The sequence below is a fragment of the Zonotrichia albicollis genome, chromosome 4 (assembly GCF_047830755.1).
Source record: "Zonotrichia albicollis isolate bZonAlb1 chromosome 4, bZonAlb1.hap1, whole genome shotgun sequence".
NCBI classification, from domain to species: Eukaryota; Metazoa; Chordata; class Aves; order Passeriformes; family Passerellidae; genus Zonotrichia; species Zonotrichia albicollis.
In genome coordinates, this window is record NC_133822.1 from 28,913,935 (window position 1) to 28,939,589 (window position 25,655).

Sequence of the window (25,655 nt, forward strand, 5' to 3'; positions counted from 1 at the left end):
TTAGAGTTAAAAAATGGTTAGTGCCCTGGCAGGGATGTTAAAAAATCTCACCTTCCATCCTGTTACAGATGTTAGACAAATCAGGAAAGAGGTGCTTATCTTATATGGAGGGCACATATGTATGGTCATAAACTCACAGAATAGTTTGGGTTGGAAGAGACCACAAAGCCCATCTCATTCAATCCCTTGCCACGGGCAGGGGCAGCTTCCACTATCCAAGGTTGCTCAGAGCCCCATCCAGCCTGGCCTTGGACACCTCCCAGGGATGGGGCAGCCACAGCTTCTCTGGGCAACCTGTACCAGGGCCTTAGCACTCTCAGAGGGAAGAATTTCTTCCTGATATCCAATCTAAGCCTGCTCTTCACCAGCATGAAGCCATTCCCCCTTGTCCTGTCACTCCAGGCCTTTGTCAAGAGTCTCTCTCCATCTCTCCTATAGGCTTCCTTCAGGCACTGGAAGGCCCCAATGAGGGCACCTCAAAGCCCTCCCTTCTCCAGGTTGAACAATCCCAATTCCCTCAGCCTTTCCTCACAGCAGAGCTGCCCCATCCCTACAGTCACTGTGGTCCCTCCTATGGACTTGCACCAACAGGTCCATATCCTTCCTGTGTTGGGGACCCCATATTCTCTGTTCAAGATTGCAGCACTACTGTGCTCCTGTTGGTGGATAGTCAGTAATTCCTAAAGACTTCCTTAATTATTTGGAATTACTATTTTTATCAGTATTGGTATTCAAAGATGCTCCTGCTTATTCACAGCAAGATGCAAGAAACACCACACAGCTCTTGGCTGCACTGTCCTTCCAGAAGACTACCACAGCTCCAGGAGTAAAACAACCCACACTACACTTTTAAATATTTGAAAAAGGACAACAACAACAACAAAAAAACTTAAATTATGCCAAAACCTGTAACTTCAGGTTTTGCCACCATGCCCTTCCCATGGAAAAACCACAAATATCTTTAAGGCAAAGGCCAAAGATCATCAGGAATGACCCTCACAGCTCTTAGCTCCAGAGAGCCTTGAGGGCTGAGGTCAGTTCCCATGAGCTGAGGCTCCCAGAGTTTTATCCCTTTCCCTCTCCAAACACCTTATTGTCCTGGGCCATGTGCTGCTCATAGAGCAGCAGTGTTTGGGCACTGCAGATCCTTTGGAGGCAGGCAGAAATGTGACAGAGCACAACATTTGCAGAAATTTTTTTATTGGAATTTTTCCAACTACATCTGATTATAAGATCCCCTTCTGCCATATACATAAATTGATTGCCTGAAGCTGTAAAACACACGCTTGGATGTCTGGCCAAGTGTAAAAACAGTTTCAAAAGCACAATTTTGAATAATAGTGACAATGTGGTTGCTTTGATTCTCCTTGGCACTACGGGGGAGCAGGTCTTGGTCAAATTAAATGCATGACAAAATAATTGTCCGATGTTCATAAATTCAGAAACAGTTCAGAGCAGAAAGTCAGAAATACAGCATGACAAACCAAGTTAACAAATTCTCCAGCCAGTTTGAAAACTGACTTTCCTAAGACATTTTTCCTTCTGCACAGTTCCACTCAGAATAAGCAAACTAAAAATTCCTAACTTTTCCATCTCTATTCTGAGCCTGACTTGTGAAATGAATTTTAAACAGTGGCTTTAAAAAAACTTTTGAGTTGTCTGAAAGAAAACCTGTTAGAGAGATAACTATTTTCCATAATGGTATTAGGTTTCAGCTGTTATCGTGAATCAAAGAAATTATACCATGAGTGCTCAGCTCCAAAGATAGTTAGAATTTATGGAAATCGTGTTGCCTTTTCAATTTTCAAATGCATATCTATCAGGTCTTGTGGGCCTTTTACAGTCTAGTGCAGCTTTAATTCTAAAAGATACAGACATACAGCTTAGTGGAAGTGGCATCTTCAGTCTCTGTTTCCTTATCTTCTCAAAAACAGCTTTGAGAGTTAAGCACATGGATTTTGCAGAGTGCCGCACTCTCATCCCCCATTTTTATCAGCTGTTCAGCTTAGAATAGCAGTTCGGTATTCGTCATGTCAGCAGTACTGCCCTCCAGGAGCTGCATCCCCAGCCAAACCTCAAAAGAATCACTCCTTAGCATAGGCTAAATCACAAGCTGCTCTGTTTCCTGCCAACCACTCTGGGTGGAGGCTTAGCTTCCAGCACCCAGCCACAGAAGATACCACCCAACAGGAGCACAACTGATGCTCTTGACCCACCCAGTTCCTCTCATCTCAGAGCAGTAACCAGAAATAGTGCAAAGATCGGCAGTGGCTTAGGAGAAGAGCCACTTGTGCTCTGGCAGGATTTTTAGGGCACAACTGGAAGGCATCTTCTCAGCGTGAACTTTTGCCTTGGAGGGAAATGCTCAATGTAAACTGGCTTCTTTTAACACCATTCTTGGATGTAGTCTTGTAGCACCTGAAGTTTAGCAGCTCCACAAGCATGAAGCAGAAATTCCTCTTGGCTGTCAAGTATTTGTTTGACTCAGATCACACGGAAGAACGTTTAGCATGACTGGGATAAAAGAGGTTTTACTTTAATGTACTGCTTAGCAAGGGGAAAAAAACTCTATAAACAATCAAGAAGCCAACCACATCCAAAACTAGATTTAATTGTAAATTAGCAAGGACAATTGAGCAGCGCTTAATGCAGGGACAAATCAAGAGAGGAGATTCAATGGTTCACCAGAGACTTCCCAAGATACATAATTTTGTAATTAATGACACTGTTTTCTGTACTTTAGGGTAAAATGTGTATCACCCCTCCTGGTGAGAAACATCAGTTTTGTTTTGTGGTTTTATTTAAGCACACTGTTGACCACAATTAGAGGAAAAGAAATAATGCATTTATATGTCATCTAAATGAATGGTTTTTTTGAGAAGTCTTTCAAATCTCCCAACTACCAAATCAAGTCTGGTAAAGTAATTCAAGTATGCTGTTGGCCACACCTACATAACAACGTGCCATTTCTTAGAGTAAAACCAAACAAAACCAGAAAAACCTCATCATCAGGTTAAATAACTCTCCACTAGAAAATCCCCCTCAGAAGCAAAAGGGTGAGCAGGAGCAAGTTTCTCTCAGGAAGGCTGGTGAAGGCTTTGGGGCATGAAGTGCAAGGAGTCTTCCAAGTGCATCATGAAGTTGTAAGCTCAGCACTAATAAAAGCTCACACAAGTAGAAGATGAAGAAATGAGGCAATTCATATGGAGATAAAGCCATCAGTGGTCTATGTTTTGAGTAGTACTGAATTCCCACAGCTGCTGCACCAAAACTGCAGCATCCCTCACACAGCTTGGCCATACCTTCTTTCTCCTAGGAGCGCATGTCCTTAAATTATTTCTGGGCAGACTGCAATAATCTGTAAAACAGGTGATGTTATACACAGCTGCTGTAAATGCTCCTTAACTGTCAGGATGGCTTTTCACTTCAAGTACAATTTTCTGAACTCATTTATTTTATAAGAAACAGTAAATCCAAATTTCTTACATCTAGAATTCATGCTAGACCATATTTTTTAAGCTTTCTATGAACATAAACAGGTTATTTAAAAAACATTACAGAAATTAGTCCGTTGTTAGGAAACCTTTGAAAACATTTACAGAGAAATTTTATAACACTAATTTTTGGAATATACTCTGCTTGCTCTACTACATCTCATAAATTAGAAATGGGTTTTATTGGCCTCATCTGAAAAATCATTAAGAGTTTTATAATGAATGAGCTCATAAGAGAATTACAAGGACATAATGCATGCTAACGTAGTAAATAATAAGACAGGCTGACTTCATTCAAGTCATGAATTTGTAAAGTTTTCCTGTTCAGGACAGCATCTGAAGCACTTTTTTCAACTTGACACAAATGATAATATTCTAAAATGTTACCACTTCAAAGAGATTTAGGACTATCTGTACCTGTTTAGATAAAATTACTTTAGCTGAATATGAATCACAGAGGACACAAAATATTCAAAAGCCCAAGATGCTTAAATGCAAAATATTAAGAAATAAAATATAAAAATATAACAGTCTTTAACTCTTATGATAACTCACACCTTAAGTGAACTTCAGATCTTTGCACTTCACTATCAGATGCAGACTGTAAGTACCTGCACAAGTCTGCATGAGAAGGACACTCATTGGATTGTTGTTGTTGTTATGCATGCCACATTTCCTTTCCCTTCCTGCTGATGAACACCCATCTGCTTTCACTTAGAGGAAACTTGTCAGACAGCAAAATTAAGATGTTCAAAATATTTAATTTCACTTGGCCTCTGGCAAATAGTCAAAAGAAAGATCACAGCACTACATGCCCATCCAAATTTGCAACTTAAAACCACTACATTCTATGACACTTTCAATGAAAATTAAAATGCAAGTGAATTGTTTGGTAAATCAAAATGCAACATACTAAATGTGAAGTCCTTGCAACAGAGACAAACATTCCCTACTCAAGAGAACAAAAATCAACAAAACAAACCGCTTAGGAGATGCTTATGTATAGGACTGCCAGATCCTAATTTAAAGTTCACCATGACTGCATTGAGACATAATTCCAGGAGATCTAACATTAACTAAGATTAAATCACCAGCAGCTAAATGGTGTTTATTAGATAATAAAACTGCACAATACAGTTGTGGGGAAAAACTTGTTTTATTTCCCTTTCCATCTTCAGCAATATCAAAAGACAAGCTCAAAATTAAAACCAAGGAAAACAAGGGGCTGTAAGATGACTGATAAATTAAAATTCTTGTTCATGCATGAACCAGTTGGTTCTCTTGTCACCCCTTTTTACTTCTAAAATACAAGCACCCGAAGTCTAGGGAGCAAAAAAGCACTTGACTGCATATCACCAAAATTTGGTATTCTGGTAAAAGCTTTGAACAGACAACCATGGACACAAAGCACACTGAACCCAAATAAAACAGGGTGCTTAAATGTTCCTCAGCCAAACAAACCAGAAAGATCAAACTGAAAAATATAGAGTTCAGTCAGATCTTGTCATGATTTTTTTGGGTGAGCCGTATTTTGTATCAAGAAGAACAGGGAAGATTAAAACTGTTACATTTTCTGGCAAGTTCTGTACCCATAGCACAACAAATTTTGCAGTAAGTAAACCCCTATGTGATTTTAGAGGCTTCTTCCTTCAACTAAGTAAAAGAAACACTGCTCTGCTCATAAGCAAATTGAACTGACACCTTATGTATGGAGAAAGATGAATCTAGAAGAACCAGCAGACATCATCCAACACATCATATATTGGTTTTAGCTGTAGCTAAAATCTTTTACAGACCATGCCCATATTACAGTACTACCATTCTTAACAATACCAGAACAATACTTGCAGCAATATTTTTGAACAGCCAGCTCCTGGACTCCCTGATAACATCTGAATTTTGCTCTTCTATCCTTAATTACTGCAGTGAGAAGACTAAGGCTCAGGAATGCAAATTTGCTCATTTGTCCAATTATTTTCTTATTCAGTGTTTTGTCATGGTTTTTGAGGACCTGATTTATGTTTCCTGAATAGCCAAGCTTGGTAAAACTAGTGCCATTTGAGAATAACAGAATCTAAGGAGAATCATCCCTGAAAAATAAAGTGTCTATGAGTCAGGCACAGAGGAAGGGTCCCAAGGTTACCCACTCCCAACTCATCTGCTCAGTTTATAGGACTCATTGAACAAAACTAAATTTATAGCGTGCAAATTTAAAAAGAATAGTGACATTTCATTGCACAGTTGTATTTACACTGCATTTCATAAGACTTTTTAGCAAGAAAATGAAGCATTTTCAACAACTTAAAAAAAACCTAAACTAATACAGGTGGCAAGCCTCATACCTGAATGAAAACCACTTACTTGAGTTATTTAATAAACTTACATTTAGCATGATAATGCATTTCCATTTCAGTCTGCAGCAGACATGAACTAATATCCTCTGGCATTTGGAGGACACACAAGGCAGTTTTGAGGCATTAGATCTACCCAAGTAACTACCATGTAGGACAGTACTCTCCCTTTACTGAGCCTTTGAATTATTCTGGCTCATAAAATCATGGTGAATGCCTTCACAATTAGGAGATTTACTAAGACAGTATAACACAGAAAACCAAAGAAAACTTTGCCTTCAAACTTGGTCAAATTGTGTTTCTGCAGTTTGTAGCACTTGCAGCACGCAGACTGACTTCATCCCACGGCAGGAGGCCAAAGAAATGCAGACTGCTGCTCTGGTAATGCCTTGTGGTTTGGGTTTTTGCCGTTGCTTAGTAGTTATGAAAACAAACCACTTGAGAAGGTCAGAATTCATGACAAAGAAGTGTGGCAAATAGAGCAAAACTTACATATAGAGCCCTGTCTTTTGAAGTACCAGCTAAGACCTTAGAAAGAAAGCTGCTGTAGTCATGATACTAAGGTTGCAAATAATGTATTGTCTAGTACAAAATCACAACAAACCTTGACACTTTTTTGTTCCCTTAAGTTATCCCACACTGAAGCACAAAAAATTATTTCTGCTGGTTACCAAGTTCTCTGCAATTCTAGTTTAGTTAAACACCTTTTTTAACCATGAAAAAAGTAAATCAAAAGTCTTCAGTGACCATAACCAATGCAAATCACTCATTCTGCTGGAATTCCATTGCAAATCAAATCAATAATAATAATGATCATCATCAGCATCTAAAAACAACACCAAAATATTAAATTACACCATCCAAGTTATTCCAGCACAAACACAAAAGACAGACTCCGCACTAGCACAGTGGAAAAAAGTGATAGATCAAGGTTTTGAGGGCACACGTTGAACTTTCAGGTCATGAAGAAAGTGAGCATTCCATACCCAATATGTTACAGGTAGGTTTGGCTGGGACGCAAAACCTGGCTTGCAGCACAGTCCCACATAACACTGCCTCTCCAACTCTACCAATTCACTATCAGCAGTAGCATGGAGCAAGAGAGAAATCATTCACAAAGAATTTTAGAGAAGAGAAGCCACTTAACTGAGTCTTACACATGAAGCAGGAGACTCAACAAGCCTGTGTCAGAAGTTGCTCACAACCTTTGGGACCCATATTCACACATAAAAAGTTCTACCTACAAATGCCATGTTATACTTTTTAATTTCATGCCAGTGTTCATATAAAATTTCCATTAGGAACAGCATTCCAAAATCAGAACAGACTGTATGCTTGTCCTATGTATAAAGTTCATGCTGACTCTTGGGTTAAGTAGCTTGCAACCAGCTTAACTACAAGATTTAGAGGCACTGGTGTGTTTCTAATAACTCTCAGGTGGCCACACGGTGATGACACCAGTCACACATCAACAGCTTTGTTTTAAACATGTTTGGGTTCAAAAAATCATCTGTGCAATGTGACAATAAAGCTTTAGCCATATGCTTCATTCTTCCTCTCCAGTGACACAAGTGATTTTACCTCTACCCTACATATTTTTATGGTGTAACAACAATGTCTTCATTCTTTTTGGCTTAGGGCACCAAGCACCCAAAGAGAGGTATTAGCAGGGCTCTTCTGCAGGGCAATTTCAGGAGAGGGGCAACTAAGTTACAACCTGAAGTAGAGATGAGCCTGCTCTCAGAACTCTCGGAAAAATAAAGAGAAATGGTGGGATGATGTTAACACCATGACTTTAGTAAAAGGGGCCCAAAACCATTTCTCACCTATTCTATGGAAACAAAGGCCCTTCAATAAATTGTATTTATATCACACCTCAAGAGCCTTGAATCTCTCAAATAAAATCCTGTCTAAAGTCTAAGCACAAAGTGGAATTTAAAATTAACAAGCCACTTACTATACATGACAAACAGAACCAAGAATTCCAGGTAACACTACAATTTATTTCAAAGCTATGTGACTGCAAACTCAGCTCAGAATTCCCAGCAGGGCTGCTCAAAGAACAAAGAGCAGATCATATCCAAGAAACTAAAACTGATTTATGCTTTTAATTTCGTAACAATGACCCCTCAGCTTCTTGAGCAAAATGCAATTACACATGATTGATTGCACTCTTACCTTAGTTACTGTCACTCGGTAGTTCTTAAGTTCACTTCATAAATGCTCTTGCATAATCTATGGGGTTTAATCAGAATCAGGTTTGAATATTCTAATCCCTGTGTGCTTGTGGGTTTATGCAAGTAGTTCAACAATGAGATTTGCTGGCCACAGTCACAGTTCACTTTCAGGAAGGACACCCAAGAAGACAGTTACTGACTTTCCCATCCTGTCTTCTCAGATACCCTTTGAGCATACCCTTACTTCTGACTGCTGCTCCTGCTTCTGGACTGAAAACAAAAATGAATATGCACATATTCCTAATACATGAATAATGTAACTTACACAATAAATGTTTGCCAGAATATTTTCTCTTTGAAATGTATTTTCAAGATATTCCACATGTAAATTTCCCTTTTTTTGTATATCTCCTCTGAAATCTCTACTAGGTCATAATTAACCTCCCCAATATATTCCGCAGAGGCAGAGACATTCCTAACAAGAACCTTTCCAGTAAAATAACCACAGTGAACACTGATGCTTAAATTAAGCTACAACAATTAAACATATTAAAATAAACACAAAAAATAAGCACAATAAACATATTAAATCTAGAAACTGAAAAACTGTGTTCACATCCAAAAACAACTTACTGAAAATCTGAATTCTTAAAAATAAATTTATTTTGTTGAAATGAAAATTGAGGCTTGGTAGGGGATGAATAGGAAAAGCAATTATTTATTTCATTTGACATTAGTAGTTCATTGCTAAATACAGATATCATTTACTACATATAAGATCTATGGCAACTTTTGTAATTACAGTCATGGCTTGGAGGGATAGAGGGAAATGTTGCTATAGCAATATCAACCATAAGAAGAAAATCCACATCTACTCAGAGCATCATTTCTACATTTCATTGTTTTTATAGCAAAGCCCTTCAGCACAGAAGAGTGCAGTAAATCAAGAGTAATACCAATTTTCATCACATAGACATAGTCTGGGCAAGCATTTCACAGAAATATCCTGAATAAGGAAATGATGACCACACATCAACTAAGACTATGTTCAGTTCAGTACTTTCATTCAGTGTATGTCAATTAAAGTCAAGATTTTAAATCCAGGCTTTTCTAAGCCAACTTCTCATAAGTTGATTCAGAAAACAAAATATTTAGGGGTTGGCTGGATGCTTTCCCCCTGTTCTCTACATAATTCCAAGCAGCCTAAATGAGATCCAGTCCTCCTTAAACTGGCTTGACCTAGGTCTGCAGGGTCTCTTGGCTCAGGCAGCAAGAGAAAGAAAAAAAAAACTGGTTTGGAACTGGAATCAGCCCTGAAGCGAATACAGGCACATTTGTATGCTCCTACCCCTGATGCAGCTGGAATCAGTGTTTATCTGAGAGTCAGATAAAACATGAAGGATGACCAACATACCATTGCAACACCTTTTCCTGGCCAGCCTCAAGGGAGGGAATTCCCACCCACGGGTTTCTGGCAATAGGACTTGGCCTGTGGGTTTGGGGAATCAGGGCTTTGGGTGTTTCTTTCTAGCTTGTCAAAGGTTGACCCCATTCCGTCTGTCTTCTGCTCCTACCCTGAATTACCGATAAAATCATGCTCCCAATTATCCTGGCTTTTAACTGACTACTTTTTCACCTTTCCATGAGCTGGCCTCTTCAATTAAATCTTGCAGCATTCGCAATCAATCACAGTCAGATTTAAAACAAGGATCAACTCAACTGAAAACAATCATCAACACCCATTTGTGAAAACAGATCTATTATGATTCTGACAGCTGATTTTCTCACATCTCTTTCTCTCTTACTTTTGATAAACTAAGTTTCAAAAACAGATTTCTATACATTTCAACAGTTTCTAGAACACCTACAAAGAGAGAAGCAATAACTACAGTACACATAATGTTCAATAAGTAATTCAAATTAAGTAATTCTGATGAAATACAAATTACCTGGCTTCTAATGGTCATGTGAACATTGGGTGTTTATTCCCAGCGTGTGTCAAAAGAGCACAAAATCTGAAAATGGCTGGGCAATATAAACATACATTTCACAGAGAGCTAAGGACTCCTAGTACATGGATATATTTCAAGCTGACAGTAAGGAGGAAATCTTTATAGAAGGATTTCCACCGTCCACCATTTCAGATTCACCCTCGTGGACACAGGAATGTCACAGCTGTACAAAATTCTTCTTCTGTATTGCTCATTCCTGATGTCCTGGGCAGAATCACAGAAAAACACAAAAAAACTCAGTGCAATTCTTTTTTGGTCATTTATTCACAAAGATTTGCTGATCAGATTCTCCACTTCGAGAAGGACTCTCATCAGTACTAGATGAGGTCTGCCACAGCCTGGTCCAACTGAGTCTCAAAAACACCCAAGGAAAGACTCCACCTCCTCTCTGGGTGGCATGTTAAAACTCTTGTGCTACTCAGTGGTGAAAAACGTTTTCCTAATGATCAGTCTGAATTCTGAACTTCTCCTAATGGTCAGCCTGAGCTGCAATTTGTGACAGCTGTTCCTTGTTTTAACGATCTGCCCCAAACAAGAGTTCATTTCCATAGTAATTAGAACTTCCCTTTAAGAAGCTACAGGCTTCTATAAGATGGCCTCTTCTTTTGGGCAAAGTGAAACAGCCCAAGGACCCTAATCTCTCCTCATTACCTATGGTTCCCATGGCTCAGAATCACCTTGGTAATCCTCTCTCCATTTCTAAACATCGTGCTTTGCATTTGAGGAACCTCAGAACTGACTGAAGAACCAGAGTACTCAGCAATGCTGACAAGGACAATTACTTCCCCAGATCTACTGGTCATGGAGACCACCATGCTGTCTGCCTTATTTGCAATGAAAATGCACCACTAGTTCATTTCCGACTTGGCAGCAATCATTACATCCCATAGCATTCCCACAAATGTTCTCTTCAGCCAGCTGCCTCCCAGGTTACGTTGCTGCAAGGAGTTGATCTGCACTTCAAGAGCTTTCTGTTAGCCAAATCTTAGGCTTCCTAAGACCCAGCTGAATTGTTTTTCTACCACTTCATGCACTAAACTCTCTCTCATGCGAATTTAACGTGATCTGTAACTTTTCTCTGGGTGCATTCCATCCCACCATCTAAGCAATTAACAGAGAGGTGACATAACTGGCCCAATCCGTCACAGGCCACTTGTTATTTGCCTTCAGTGAGACACTGAGCCATGGAAGACTACACTTTGAACTCCAATATCCACACAATTTTCAATTAATCTAACAATCCATATACTTCCTCAGTGAGAGATGGTAACAAAAACTGGAGTCAGAGAGTCACAGGATGGTTTGGGTTGGAAGGCCCTAAAGACCAGCCAGTTCCCACTCCCCCGCCATGTGCAGAGACACCTTCCACTAGACCAGGTTGCTAAAAGTTCCATCCCTGGACTGGGCATTCACAACTTCCCTGGGCAACCTGTGCCAGTGACTCACCATCCTCACAGCAAAGAATTTACCCACCAATATGCCCACATCTACATATTTGGTCATTTATTCACAAAAGGCATTCAGGTTCATCAAATACTCGGAGCCCTCCCTGCACACAGGGACACCCAGGGCTGAGGGCCCCTCTCAGCTGGGGCTCCTCTCCAGGCTGGACAGCCCCAGCTCCCTCAGCCTTTCCCTGGCACAGATGCTCCAGGCCCTAAATCACCTCTGGAGCCTCCACTGGCCCCAATCCAGGAGCTCCATGTCTCTGCTGTGCTGAGGAGCCCAGAGCTGGACACAGCACTGCAGATGTGTCACACATGGTAAAGCAGAGTTAATCTCATGTTCTTTCTAACAGTGAAGTGGGAAACAAGTGCAAAAGACTGCCTTGCTCCTCTTCATTCAGCCTATGTCATGCTAGCAGACCTCTGTATCTGATTTCAAATCTACCACGTTTACCTAATTTTCACATACTCTGTACCACTTATTATCACTCGTGTGCTTTGCCATGTTCCCTTTGCTTTCCAGTACTAATGCCACACTCTCACAAAGAAAATGCACATCTCCAATGAGTGTGCGAGTAAACACTAAGTGCAAACTTAGTAGGATCACTAAAATCAATGTTTTCTGGCAGAAAACATTCTCAAGAGGATAGAGACCGCACTACCTGTGGCCCAGCACACCCTGTTCTTGTAGTATACAGTTCTGGCAGTCCTGGTGGAGAAATACTAGTAGAACTTTCATGTTTATGCTAAAACATCCGAAGGTATGTTCCCCTGCTAACAATACACCAGCTATTTATTTGCATCAAAGAAGTTATGTAATCAATGAAGAAACACTCCAAAAAACCCCAAAACTAAAAAACCTCAAAAACAACAAAAAAAAACACAAACAAAAAAACACCCACAAACAAAAAAAGAGTTCTACAGCTGCAGGCTTACAACTTATGAATAGGAGGACAGCAAAAAGAGAAAATTGATACATTTTATCCTAAGACTGCACTCAGATCAGAATTTGCGCTTTAAAGGAATGAAGGTAAATTTCCATAAAGTATGAAAAACGTGGCATTTTAAAAAGCTAAGGCAATGAAATATGACCTTTTCATCATGGAATTAATTATCCTTCCTGTATTTTCCCAGCCTTCATCTTCCTGAACTTTCAAAGCAATTATCAAATAGATTCAATACCTCTATTAGTGCAAGTGGAACTTTCTTGTTTGCTAAGATTTTTGCACAGCACTGTAAAGAGTAAAAACCCATCTACTTACGGGACACTCCAGTGAAAATCTGTAAATGATTCAAAAGAAGCTGCTGCTAGCAATTACAAGCACTTTAGATAAAAAGCATCTTTGACAGGATATTTTGGGCACTACACTTTGCATGGAAAGAACATAAGGTTGCACATAGCAGGTAGGATTTTTGAAGTCTAAAAGACAGAAAAAAAAGAAAAAATAAGAGCAAGGAAGTGCCTATTTTATTTTATAAATGAGTCAGTAGTACTAGGTACTGTACAGTACAGAGCTGCATGAAGCCAAGCACCAAATGCTGCCAATTCTAGTCTAGAGTGATAATATAGTCAACACACTGAAAATTATATGTTTAGAGTAAAAATCCATATGAGGACTTGCATACATTTCACAAAACCAAATGCTACTGTCTTAATTAATTTCAACAATCAGATGTAATAAATTTAGCTTACTCTTCTTACCCAGGAGACAAAGTACAAGTTCACTGCTCTGTATCTAGGAACGCTATGAGACCTACTTCTAGAGTTCCATTTGTTATTTAAGGGGTCACAGTCACAATCATATTAGTCACACTCAGTGTAGGTGTATACAGAAACTAAGAGAGATACTCTCTTTGAAAGCATCCTGTCATTTAATGAAAGACTGTGACTGTTTTAACATTTTGAACACATGAACCTCAGATCAGAAACAAGTTCCTATGAAGGGCCCCAGATCACCTCACTTCATCTGTCAGAACAAGACTTACCTAAGCTGCCAAGGAAATTAAATGTTAGTGACAAGCAGAGAAACTGGGTTTTGATAAACAAAGATTATGTCACTTCAGAAGGCAAGAACTTCCCCATCTTCAAGGCTGCAATCTATGGTCAGCAATGGAATCTCTGGCATTGTGTATTATTTTTTCTTTTTTTTAATGTGCTTATCTAATTTTTAACGTTAAATACCAAGAGCTAGATGTGCCAACATATAGCCTTTAAGACTGGAAATTATAAATTATATTGAATGTCAAGACCAAACCAACCTGTCCTCCTGCTGACATCAGCATCCTGGGCTGGGGGAATTCTGACCTTCCAGAAACGTGACAAATGTGTTCAGTATTAATGCAACTTCAGCCTGCTGATGATTCGCCAGCAGAGGGGTGACTATTAAAACACAAATATTGATTACTTGAAAACCCATGCTGCTGTAAATATAGCACTGACAGGCAAAAGTTTCCAAGAGGAACCTGAGACACATCCCCTGTCCAAGTGAAATAGTATGAGGAACTAATGCCTCTGTAGGCTGTGATTGACCTGCTGTCAGATGACAGTTAAGTTTTGCATATGCGGTTGGTTCAACAGCATTACTATGTTGGCAGAGTCCAGAGATCTCATCTTTAAAATATGGGTGGGGTGTCATCACATCATCTTGGAAGCACACAGTTCCACCTTCTCCCTGATGTGCTTGCTGGGAATTCTTTGTGGACAAGTTTATCAGCTGCAAGCAATGCCTTGAAAAGTCAGTTCTTGAAAAACCCGCACCCAGCCAAAGCAATAGGCTTTCCCCTTGGTGGAAAATTCAATGCTCCCAATGGCAGAAACACAATCTCAGCTGTATATGGGCCAATACAAACATCCAGCAGAAAAAAAGTGCTGGGCTGAAACACCTGGGGCCACATTTATGAAACATTCCAGTACCAGGAACTGATACTTCTCCATAAATCAGCTGATTTGGACCCCATAGCAAACAGCACAATTGCCAAATTTGAGACAGGTGGCTGTAAGGCACTACTTTTAGAGTGAATACACACAGCTTTAGAACATGGTGGAGATGAGTGCCATTCTACTCTTAGTCAAAGAGATTAATACACAGCTAGCAGTCTGCCTGACACTACATAGGAATGAGGGGTCAGGAGTAGGCCAAAGCAAAGGTGAAGGGATACACCTCCGGCAGGAAACGAGGCTCTGTGGTCACAGCCTGAGCTCTCTCAGCTTAGTGAAGTGGCAGCAGAACTAGGTGAAGGAACAAACCAAAATGCCTGGGAAAGGACACAGATATTAGGAAATGGGAAATGAGAAAATATTAACTGAGAAATGAATCAAGGATCCAACATTTCCTATCAAATCACTGTGTTGTTTAGGGTACCCTGAAATCCTAAATTCAAGTACAGCAGAAACCCACTGGCTGCTTTGAGGATGCACAGGCCAAGGCAATACCCACTGAACATAAATGTAAGAATAAAGAAAAATTAAAATCATAGCTAGACACTGTTATGGCAAATGTTACTGGTTATCTGCAGAAGCACAAAGCTTTTCCACTGAACTGGCACGTCTGAATACTTCCTCTAGGTGCAAGATTCGATGGTTATTTTGCTACACACAACAGAGCATGGCATAAACACCCTGGTACCTCCTGGGCTCCTTGCCCTCTCATCTCTGAAAGTGTCATCAACTTTATTTCAGATTCAAAGAAAGGCACAAAGAAATGCAGAGGGGATCACTGACATTTTGTTACGTACTAGAAATGTACTGCTCTGGAGTGTCTAATGAAGATAGCAGCAATGAGGGCCCCAAGGAAGTCACTGTTAGAAACCGGTGTCATTCAATGTCTGTAATATTTTGACCTGGGATTTCACTTCTTCCTGCAACAGGGCTCCACAGGGAAGTAGAAGCAGAATCACATCAAAGCATAATGGACATTACTGGAGAAATGATCACAGGGGATGTAAAGAGCTAGGCTGAGAAGTTCCAGCTGCTCTCACAGGAATAAAGGAAGAATCTACTGCACACACTGTATACCAGAGCTCCAAGGCTGCATAAACAGATCTTTTATCACAAAAGCAAGCAGGTTGTTTCTTTGCAGTTTGCAGGGTGGTAAGCAGAGCAGCAAGGATGCAGTTATACAAGGTGAGGGTTAACTAAGGGTGTAATTCTGTCTGTCACATTCAATTTAGAAATGTGAATACATTTCATACAAGTTTGGATGTCTTACAAATGGCCTGGAAAGCAACAGCCTTAGGCTCTTCAAAAATTTTTTGTCCAACAAAGGAGTTGAGTCCTTTACAGCAATGACATTTACTTCAACAGCCAAGGGCAATCTAGAAGCAGTCCTGGACTGTGATGTTCTCCTTGACTTAAAGCCAGAAGCAATGAATAAGCTGATGTCAGTATTTGCAATAGTTTTGCTAAGGGCTCCTTCTGGAACAAAATTTCACCCTCAAAATTAGGTTTAAACAGTCATGCCATGCATTTCAGACCAACAGATACCAAAAATAAAAGAGCTCTGTGAGCATGTACTGCATCAGAAAGTGCTTTAGGTCAGGGAGGCAACTCCTTTTATCTCTCTTCCCCCCTACACTCTCCCTCACAACAGAGCACTTCTGATACTCCTCCATTATATACCCACAGCTCAAGCATGGGACTGGAGAAGAAACCTATCCATTTCTGTCCTTACAGAGAAAGATTTTTAAAACTGATGCCCAATAAGACCACATGTTAGTCAATAAGTAGAGACAAGACGGTAAAAGCAGGTGGTTTTGAAAGGATTTGCAGCAGACCCTGGCTCCACCATCTCAGAAGCTCCATAGGGTACTGGCAGAAGAAGTGGTTCCTTTCCTTTTCTTTCTCCAGAAAACAAGCAGCTGATCTTGCTGGTTGCCACAAAGGCAGGAAAGGACAAGCAAAATTCACTCCTGCTCTTCATCCTACCTCCAAACTGCTTTTGCCTCTCTGCAGAAGCTCAGCTAAACACAAGCCGCTGCTCTAGGCCAAGCAGCCGGGTGCCCACCTGACAAGAGACACAAATTCATCCCCGTGTTTACTGGTCCCAGCCAGGACCAGAGTGGGCAGAGCTCCTGGGTTTGGCAGTCACTCACCACAGACCATGACCATTTTGCTTCTGACCATGCCAGACGATGGTACCTAAGAGAGCACGCTCCAGTGCTGAACCCCCACCCACAGACCAGAGCCCTGCTTAAAGCACCAGAACCTGTTTCTGAAGGCCCTAGTGATGAAGAAGGCATCTTAGATGCTGCAGCCCCACACAGCCAGAGAAATGGTGAATGTCTTCACATCACAGAGTGATATGGCAATGGGAGCAAACCTCACGGAAGCACAGCTATTCACATTACACCTCAAAAGAGAAAAAAGGGGCAAAACCCCATTATTTCATGTGTAAATAATAGCAGTGACAGAAAAATATATTTCCAATGAGCGTCATGTGTTTGGCCAGAGCAATGTTGCTACAGGTGCAACCTTCTCCAAGTTACTGCTATTTACGCTCAGGGAACAAGAACCCGCTAAAGACAAAGAGACAGCATGAGTGTCATGGTGTCATTTTGGGCACACTGCCTCAGCTGGAGCACAGCACCAACTCCAGTCAACTGTAACTCTCCTCTGAGCTCTCACCGCTAAACACCTTATCACACCTAAAATCATGACTCAGACCATTTCTTATTCTGCCAATGAATCATTACATGGTGCCACCTCTGGCTACTATCAAAACCGCCTGTAACCATCTCAGCCATTAACTCCAGATTACACTCATTCCAAAGAACATTTCAGAACACTGCTCTGCTCTATTAATGCCCACATATTTTGTGAGTAAATAAAGAATCTCTCTTTTTGCATTTACTAAAGTCTAGGGTAGGAACTACACTCCTGAAAGGCCTGGTACATTTCCTACACAGCATATCCATTTTTCAGATTTTCCTCAGAAAGAGGAGTTATCGGCTCAACATCAACATAAGACTTATTCTTGCTTTACATTTCTTAAAACAATACAACTGCATAGCTTTGTAAGAACCTTTTTCTTGTTGTTTATCGATCCCACTGTTTACAAAATTGCAGTCAATTAACATTTCCATTCTGAAGGAATATTCTAGAGAGGGCGGTAACACAATAGTGCAATTATATTTTGCAGCCCCAAAATAAGAAAAGACCTTTTTGAACCATCTACTGCAAAAAAAATCCCCCTTCTTTATACTAAATCAGGGAACCTTTCTTTCCTTCAAACAATTACAGTTATGGCTTCTTTCAGGAATGTAAAACAGAAAACAAACAAACGAACCAAAAAAAGAAGCTGTCAGTCCAGCCAATCCCAATTTTATACAGCACTGCAGAACATCACTGAAAACTGAGTCTGCTACAAAGGTAAACACAAGCCATTCAAAACTGGAATCCAAACTTTGTATTTGTTTACAGACAGCACCCCAAGGTAAAATTGCTTCTTACCTTGGGACACAATAAAACATGGATCTGGGCTTGGACAAAGGCATGGCCAAAAGATGGCTTTAGAAATTATATTGTAAGCATCCAGGTTTGTGACCAGTCTTGCCATTCTTGAATGCATCAATCAGTCATCAAGTTTTATATTTTTTCTGTTAACCCCACAAGAGAACCACCTGCTACTCAAATCAGATATGGAAGATGGATATTGGTATAGAGGGTTAAAAATTAAATGAAGTATAAGGAAAACCTATTATAATCATATTTTATGGGCACAGTTGCACCACAATTACATTGTGGAAGGTGAAAAATCAATTGGGAAGGAGAAAACTTTGGAGTCAAACACAACAGCATATTTTTGAGGCACAAGATACCTCTTCCTGTGAGCATGAGTGGAAGAACAGAACCCCATGCGATTTCCAGCCACTTGAAACTCCCTAAGCAGGGGTACACACAAAGAGAAACAGATTCAAGCAACTCCTGCAAAACACAGCTAATATTAGCTTAGAACAGAACACAGTTATAACTGCATTACAGGTATTTTTGCCAAACCTTCAATATGCCTCATGCTTTAACAACAAATATAGTCACAGATTTGAGGTAGAAAGGGTTTCCAGTTTTTAGTAATTATCAACAGAACATTAATTACATACCTACTATTATTATTTCACTACGTAAATATCTAGTTTGCTGTAATTTTAACACTACACGTCACTCAAAGACAGCTAAAGAAAGCCTTAAAGCACTATGAAAATAAGAATTTTAAAAAAATACAAAAAATACCACAGACAAAACGTCTGCCTCACTTGGCATTAAAAACGGGAAACATAGGCTTACCATTCAAAAACAGAATGGAAAAGAACTGTAATAAAAGAAAAAGCATCTACTGTAGTCTTGTCTTGAAGGACATCGTTTCCTCTTTGACTCTGGTCATCAGACCCTTGAAGGGTATGTCTACACAAGTGACTGGAGACAGGCACGCACCTCTCCTCCCTCTCCAGACTGGCCAGATAGGAGTCAAATTAAATCCAGAGGCCATGCAGAAGCACCAGTACAGCACCAAGCAAACTCGTGATGGCGAATATCCCCTGCTGCAAGGAGCAGCGGGCTCTTCCCCCAAGCGCACAATCTCCACTGATTCCTCACAGTGTTTTAGTGAGGCATTGAGTCACACCCAGGAACTCATCCAACTCAAAACCAGGCCAAGAGCAACAAAAAGAGCAGATCTGCATTTGGCCAGAAGTAATAGTCCCATCCCAAGCAGGAGGTCGGGAATGAGTAGCCAGAGGCGAGGCAGGCAGGCAGACCTCCCAGGCAGGCAGACCCCCTAGTCAGGCAGGAGCAATGTTTTTAGGGTGCAATGTTTTGGGGAGTTGCCAGCGCAGCTCCACACAGGCCAGGTGAAGAGCTCTCAAACGAGGACTGCCTTTGTGAAATAGCTGCCTGAGCCAGGGAAGTCAACGACTTTCGGATTATCCTTATTTCCAGACACATCTGGTGATGTCTGACTCTTTCCATGACCCCACTGCTAATAATTTAGATAATTTTAATCTCGCTGGATAGTATTCAGACTTCCATTTCTTAAGCCTCCTTTGTGGATTCAACCCTTAGGGAAACAACGCTATAATTTTTCTTAGTGATAATGCAAAACAATTAAAGGACTATGAAAAATTATTATAGGACAATGCTAATATTATCCCCTGCAGCTGTTATTCCCAATATTTTCTTCCAAACATAGCAAAACCAAAAAACATATCTTCAGAACTAGGAGCTTTCTATGTGAAATGTACTGGGGGGAAAGCTTTTTTCCAATGACAGTCTAATTATGCAGGCTGCTCCTCTGGAGCAAGGATCTACACTCTGCCACAGGACTCAAAATCATCAGTATCCAAAAGATTTCTGAAGGCAATGACCACCTGTTTGTGTTCTCCACTGCACCTTGCAGCCAAATGACAGTTTCTGTGCCTTTGGTCAAACTGCCAACAGTCCCTGATACAATCCTTCTGCCCTGTCATCATCCATGTTTCTCTCCCTGCCAGCCCTCCCACATCTTCCCAAGTCATGCACTTCCCCAAGATTCAGGTTTGTCAGACCTGAACTGACTTTGGGGAAGCTACAAGAAGCTTATCAGTCAAAGCTGCTTCCTGTAACAAACCTTGTGCTTCTGTTAACAGGCCATTTCCTATTACTTTCCTAGTAGCTGATCTCTAGATATATTTTTCCCAGCTGACATGCTTTGGGTCCTATTTACTCAGTCTTTTCTCAAATGGTCTTCAAGATGTTTTAAAACTACATTTCCCCACCACTAATTTAAACAAGCCTTGACAGGAATTAAACTGAAATCCTGAATTGGAAGAACTGAAGATTTGCAGCTTTGTTACAATATCAGATCCATCCTCAAACATACTCCAAATATAGTAGAAGGCTGGTGTAAATCTGCTATTCCTTCATGTTTAATTCAGATACCTTTGAGTGAATGCATCCCCACTCCCCTCAATTTTCTCATCCCCAGTTCTCATCACCCATGTGCTGAAATTTATGGTGACTTTAACTTAGAAAAACACCCCAAAACACAAAAGAAATGTTTTAAAACACTATAGTTATGCAGAAACTAGTTGTCAGAACAATACAATAGATCTAGCGGTTAAAGCACTACATTGCAACAGGCATTTTACAACTTCACTAAAGCAACTATCAATTTTTAAACTATGTAGTTCCTTCCAAGAGAAGACGAGTCCCTAACTCAGCAATAAACAGAACTTGGATTTTTCTAGTCAAGAACATTACAGCTAAGCAGGAAACTATGATGCTTTTGACACAGCAGTGCAAATCAAAATAAACTCCAGTAGCAGATCTCTGTGCCATCAGCTTCTTAACAAGTGGGGGGATGAAGATTACCAGAATGTCAGCATGCACAGAAAGTTACACTCTAAACTAACAAGCCAAAACAATGTGAGCTTTGGTATTAAAAGTTTCTGAAAGGCCTTGCATTTTGTTATGTTTTTGGGATCATCTAATAGTTCAACCGTGCACTTGTTTTAATACAAATTCAAGTGAACCAGGATTAGAGCTGATATGGATGTTGGAACACATTTTTCTAGCCTAAAAATGACCTTCAGAGATAGCAAACTTTCAGTCTAAATAAAGATGCAAAACGAGCCTTTTGACTGAATTTATAGTGCAATATTTCTGGATGAACTCCCATTTAGTTTTTCTAGTTCCCCCCCAACAAGATAATGGTCTGTCATTAGTTATTTGTTTCTCTAGCTGTGCCCTTAAAAGGCTCCAAGGCAAACACGAAAAAACAAATTGTTCTGAGTAACATCATTGTAAAGGACTGTATAAGACAAGACAAGGTCACATATCTCTAGTTCCCAGAGAACCGCAGATATCCTCACAGGATCCTGTACCAAAATTTATGTTTGTGGTGCCCTGCGGGAAGGGGGCAGCAGGGATATCCAGTCATTTCCCAGTCAAGAGACAGAAAACATCACTAAGGCTCTGAGTAAGGCTCTTTCCTCATATGAATAAAACTCCATCGCTATCTAACACCACACTTCTATTGAAAAAGAAAAGCCAGAAACAACGTATGGGCCTAAGAGCAGGAAAACAAAAAGGCAACCCTCCCCCAAAAATTAGATTAGATCTTTCTTTATTTTGAACCGTATGGCACTGACGATTTCTCCTCACAGGCAGCCAACCCTGCGGCGAGGTAGGGCGGGAACCGTTCCGCCACATCCTCTCCTCATTCACAGAGTCTCACCTCGGCATCAACTCACCAAGGAAGAACCGAAGCACCAGCGGGGCTGGGCCCGCCGTCGTCCCCGGGGTACCGCCCAGTGCCAGGGGCTCGACCCCGCCGCTCCCGGCTCCCCAGCCGCGGTATCCGCCCAGCACGACCCCGCCGGAGCCTCCCGGCCCCGCGGCAGCCGCTGCAGCCGGCCCGGCCCCGCCGCCTCCCGGGCATCCTCCCTCTCCAGCGTCGCCTCCTCCTCTCCCTCGCCCCCACACCATCTTCTACCTTCTTGGGTATTCTGGGGTTTTTTTTCTTTTCTTCCCTCCGCCATGCCCCAGCGGGTTGTTACCTTAATTGCCGCTTTTCCGACCCTTTTTCCAATTCCTGTTTCCAAATCGCTACCCCCCCAGCATGCAGGCAACTCCCGGCAAAGAAGAGGCGGAGGAAAAGAGAAAAATCAATCAAGAAAAAAAAAAAACAAAAACAAATAAAACAAAAAAACAATGAAACAACAAAAAAAAAAAGGCAAAAATCCACCAAAAAAGAAACAAAAACCAAAAGCAAATAAAACCTACCCAAATAAAATTAACAAACCTCTCGTGGCGCTCCGGGTGTGACAGTATGTATCCGGCCGGGGGAGGGAGGCAGGCAGGAGCAGCGCCTGCCCCGCTGCGCCGAGCCGGACCGGGGGAGGATGCGCGCCCGCCCGGGGTGCGGACTGGGGCCGGCTGGCTCAGCGCCGTGGGCCCTGCAGCAGAAGCCGCCAGGCACCGCCAGGGCGGGAGAGCGGGCCCCCCCCGGCAGCGCGTGGCTCCGCGTGTGCCCGTGAACACCCGCCTCAGGCCGCCCCTTCCTCCACGGCCGCTGCCGGCGTCGCCCCTCAGCTGTGGGGCACAGGCGTGTTCGGCGGCCCGGCCGCTCCCCGCCGCGGCCGTGCCGCAGGGGGTGCGGACTGCCGCGCCAACCCTGCAGGAACCAGCAAGGCAGGCGAGAAAAAGCTCCCTCTCCCCCTTCCCTTCTTCCTTCCGAAGGGCTCACCTCCTTACCGTGCTGCCGGGACTCCTCCGCCGCGTCCGGGCTCGCTGGGGCCGGAGCGAGTGGCGGCGGTGGCGGCTGCTCCTCGGCGCCTCCCAGAGCCCCTTCCCCACCCTCGTCCTTCCCCGCTCCGCCTGCGCCGGCGTGAGCCGGCGGCCGGGAATGCGGGAAGCGTGGTCGGGTTACGCTGGAGCCCCGCAAGGATCCAGGCGAGGGTGGGGGAGCCCCAAAAGCTCCTAAATCCGTGGTGAAGGGGCAGGGCGAGTGGTCCTTCGGGCGCCCTCCAAGGTTATTACAGCTCCTTACCCTGTTCAGCTTACAGCAGAATTTACGGCTGCGATTAAAATGGTCAGGAAGAATGCACAGAAACAGAGTTATAAAATAGGCATATTAAGTTAATTACGCAAATTGTCTTATAAGCGTTAGGGAAAAACCGAGATTTGCAGCATACCTATTCAGCCTAGAATACCTGCTTTTAACACCAATATTCACTTTCTCTCTTTGGCAATAGAAGGTACACCCTCCGATCTTTTCAACTCAGCATCAGAATCAGCAAGATGAGACATTTTTATAGTCTCTTATTGCACTTGCAGCATGTATGAGCATTAATTAATTTTACAAGGTTGTGTTTATTTCATTATTTCCTTCCATTTATTAGTACTGGGAAAAGGCCAGCCCAGGAGAGTTGGGTAAGCTGTTCACTGACGAGTGAACCGGTATGAGAGCTATCAGCAGAACACCCCACACAAAGGGATTAAGTACTACACCCACAACTTCAGCTCCCCCACTTCTAGCTCCTTGCTTGGAGAGTTTATAGGCTACAAGTGCTTGCCACTTCCACATGAGACCTACCAGTGCCTGTTGGCACATCTGGGCACAATCTAAGGCTAGATTCATTTCACCTCATTCTGCCAGGTGTCCTTACAGTACATGTGCCAGTCACCTTCATGTGACACAGGACATAGGACTCTAAGACCCAGGCAGACCACCACCAAAATCCAACCAGGACACAAGGTCTGTGTCACCTTCTCTCTACATTACAGCTATGGATTGGAGTAGGGTCATACAAAGCTGAGCAGGTGATTCATCCCACAGAAATGGGTGGGAGGTAGAGAACTTTGCCTTCATCATTCATACAGACGGAAGAAAAGCTTCTGCCTTCTCCAATAACCAGGTGCTGTCCCAAAGGTCTGGAGCACTCAACAGGAGAGTGGAAGCTCTGTTTTAATCTAATTTTTTGCATTTACAGGGAAAAACAACCTACAGCTTCTTTTACAGTTGGACTTGGCAATCTTAAAGATCTTTTCCAATCTCAGTGATTCTGTGATTCCAGCAAAGGAGTTTCAGATTTCATTCACTGGAAGTGTAGCAGGAGGAAACTTGCAAGGAAAGAAACCACAGGAAGTGGTTCTACCGGAGGAGGCCCCAGCTGTCTGCAGAAAGTGACTGATGGTTGCTGGGATGTTTCCAAGTAAAGAGAGTTTTGGTTGCCTGCATCACAGGCATATTCTTTAACATAAACATCTGCCTTGACAGGCTGGCCAGGCCTCTGTCAAGATTAAAAAGGCCATACCTGAACTGATGGTGACTGACACCAAAATGAGGAAAAAGTAGACAAAGACGTCACTTAAAAGAATAGTCAGTGAGGGATGGCTTTTTCAAGGACCGCGATCTTGCACTTTGAATACTAACCAGAAGAAAAGTTTTTGGGAAGCTCAAATGAGACATAACTATTGTAATTATTATCTTTCAGGACACCAAATAGAGAGCTTGATAAGCAATAGTTCCTTCAGAAGCTCTTCCAAGACACCTTGTATAGGAGATACACAAATCTGCAAACTTAGTGAAATTTCTTTGGGAATTTTCCAAAAAGCAGGCAGGCTAGAAGACCAGTTCCCAACTAAGAACCAATTAGGACATTAAACTGAGAGTGTGTCAGAATCCGTTCATGACAGCTTCCCAGAAATCTCTAGGGGAAAAAAATTGCTGAGAGCATAATTCAATTGAGGAAATGAAGAAACAACAGGGAATTGCGCCAACCTGAAAGGGTTGCCCTTTGAACCCAGGAAATGAAGGTAGCAATGAAGCTCTCAAATGTGTCAAGGGCTAGGGAGAATGTGGAGGCTTCAGCTTGAGAAGCAGTAATAATCTGTCTGAAGTCTTGTGGGAGTCTGTAGGAAAAAACTGTTACATGCTTTTTTGGAATGAGATGGACAAGGATGAACTGCATGAGAAAAGCACTGAGTCAAAACATCTGCAGTTTCCGCTAAAGAGGACTGCAAGTGGTTTCATACACTGGGAAATATGCTACAGGTCCTCAAAACTCACTCTGGAGCATCTATTTTTTGTTGTTGTTTTTTATTTCATTTAATTAAAAGATAAGCTTTCCTAAGCTCCTTCCCAGATGTCAGTTTCTCTTTGAATTCTTGCTAATGCAAGCAATTCAATCTTGGTGAGGCACTCTGAACAAAGCAATCATTTATCCATTAAGCATCCAGAGGGGAAAAGAAATATAACAGAAAACATGCAAAAGTAATTAACCTTGGCTTTTCCCCCAAAAATTTATACCTGTATCTTTACAAAGTAGCAGCTTGACCTATGTGATTTCTCTTTCTTTGAGGCTGATTAAAAAAAAAAAAAGTCAAATGCAATAACTATTAAGTTTATTCTATGCAGAAAATCATGTCTCTATTAAGATGATTTTTACCTACCACTCACTCCTACTCATGACTGCCCAGCTTCAACAATCTGAGCAGTTGAATTGAAATCTTTTCTACATAATGCTTGTTCAGCAACAAAATGTTAAAGAGACACCTGTTACCTCTATGGCTCCCAATACCCACTTCTTATATTTGTGATTTATCAAGTCAGCTTGCCCTTTAAACTTTTCTCCAATGTGGTTGTTCCTCTGGATTTGGAAAGAGTATATCTTCTGCAGTTCTTAGATGCCCCAGACTAAATGA

At 41.7% G+C, this 25,655-nt stretch overlaps 1 protein-coding gene across 5 annotated transcripts in view; it reads right to left on the reverse strand.

Annotated features, from left to right (window-relative positions):
- Window positions 1-22,948, reverse strand: part of LOC102075142 (fatty acyl-CoA reductase 1) — a 131,319-nt gene extending 108,371 nt beyond the window's left edge. Inside the window, exon 1 of one of the 5 annotated variants that reach the window (XM_074539266.1) lies at window positions 22,704-22,948. The gene's annotated coding sequence lies outside the window, so the exon portion shown is untranslated. Of the gene's footprint in view, window positions 1-21,700; window positions 21,871-22,006; window positions 22,112-22,251; window positions 22,628-22,695 lie in introns of those variants that run through there. The other 4 variants (XM_074539267.1, XM_014270903.2, XM_074539265.1 and 1 more) reach the window with 4 other exon arrangements.
- Between the last annotated feature and the right edge of the window lie 2,707 nt (window positions 22,949-25,655).